Raw genomic sequence first — 1,746 nt, forward strand, 5'->3', positions numbered from 1 at the left:
GAAAAGTCAGTCAAATTTGGATGTTTCCAGATGTCCAGATGTGTCCTAGATACAGCCTAGATGTCAAGAAGAAACTTGAATTGATTTAAATATGGGGTATTTTTTTTCACTGTAGAAATATCTCTTCTGAATTATACACAGTCTTTCACATGACCTGGGAGGAAACAATCAAATATAATTACTGAGGAGGGATATGGTTGATGCTCACAAATATTGGCTAAAAGTAGACATATGACTAGAAAAGTTTAAAAGTTTCTTTTAATAGTGTCCTTTTCTCACACACACACATTAAAATGATTACTAAAAGAAAATATGGGGACTTTCCAGCTGGGATGTCCTGTTTAGAGTGGGGATTGAGAGGTGAAGCCAGCAGGACTTCCTTGCTCGAGTGGGGACTTGGAGAAATTTTCTGTCTTACAAGAGGATTGTAAAACGCATCAATCAGCAATCTGTAGCTAGGATTGTAAAACGTACCAATCGGCACTCTGTAGCTAGCAAGAGGATTGTAAAATGCACCCATCAGCACTCTGCAAAACGCACCAATCAGCGGTCTGTAAAATGCACCAATCAGCAGGATCCTAAAAGTAGCCAATCGCAGGGAGGATTGGAAAAAGGGCATTCTGATAGGACAAAAACAGAACATGGGAGGGGCAATAAGGGAATGAAAGCTGGCCACCCCAGCCAGCAGCTGTAACCCACTTGGGTACCATTCCACGCTGTGGAAGCTTTGTTCTTTCGCTCTTCACAATAAACCTTGCTACCCTCAAAAAAGGAAAAGAAAAGAGAAAAGAAGGGGACTTTGTAAAAGTGTATTAAATACATACTTGCTGCTTTCATTGTAACAGATGTTATCATTGTATACCAACTGTAACAACTGATGTAACTGAAATCTCCTGGAATTTCCTGTTGATTCTTATTTCATCTAGAAATAAGGATTTCTCTTTTTTTAGTTAAAATAATTCACCTTTAGGGGAAGAGTACCACTTTCTGAGGTCCTGAGTTGATGGCAGCAGGCAGAACATCTCTGGATGACCTGGTTCTGGTACCAGTCCTGCTACATATTATTCACCAGAAAAATAGACCAAAGTTCTCACCATAAAAAAAAAAAAAAAGATAAGTGTGTGAGGTAATTTGTATGTCAATTATCCTGCTTTTGCCATTCCACAATGTATACATATATCAAAACATCATGTTGTACACCATCAATGTATACAATTTTTGTCAATTAACTGATTAATTAATTGAACTAGATCAAAGAATAGCTCTAAGATTCTTCTTCTTGCCAGTGTCCCACAATTCTTCAGTGCCCCCACAATTATTTTGAAGACAAATCAGGGAAGGACTGGGTCAAGGGTCTGCCTAAATACACCGTGCAGCTAACTGTTCACTGGAGTTTTAGAGCTTGCTCTCAAAACTTATGAGCCAGATACTACTTAGCCCAGGGCCTGGTGGCTAGGCTGGTTCCCTCATTTCCAATCGAGGGCCTCTGCCGCAAACATGCTCTGCTAGATCCTCAATTATACCAAGAAGCAGCCAAGCTTGATGCCCCTCTTTGTATTTATTGGAGCTGGAGGTCCTGGAGCAGCAGTGTATCTCTTGTGTCTGGCATTGCTCAATCCAGATGTTAGTTGGGACAGAAAGAATAACCCAGGGCCCTGGAACAAACTGGGTCCCAAGGATCAATACAAGTTCTACTTAGTGCATGTGGATTACAGCAAACTGAAGAAAGAAGGTCCAGATTTCTAA

The 1,746-nt window shown here is 40.4% G+C and overlaps 1 pseudogene; it reads left to right on the plus strand.

Moving 5' to 3' along the window:
* Positions 1–1,497: 1,497 nt before the first annotated feature.
* On the plus strand, positions 1,498–1,746 carry LOC116809489 (cytochrome c oxidase subunit NDUFA4-like; annotated as a pseudogene).

Source organism: Hylobates moloch, unplaced genomic scaffold, assembly GCF_009828535.3.
Source record: "Hylobates moloch isolate HMO894 unplaced genomic scaffold, HMol_V3 SCAFFOLD_1, whole genome shotgun sequence".
Lineage (NCBI taxonomy): Eukaryota > Metazoa > Chordata > Mammalia > Primates > Hylobatidae > Hylobates > Hylobates moloch.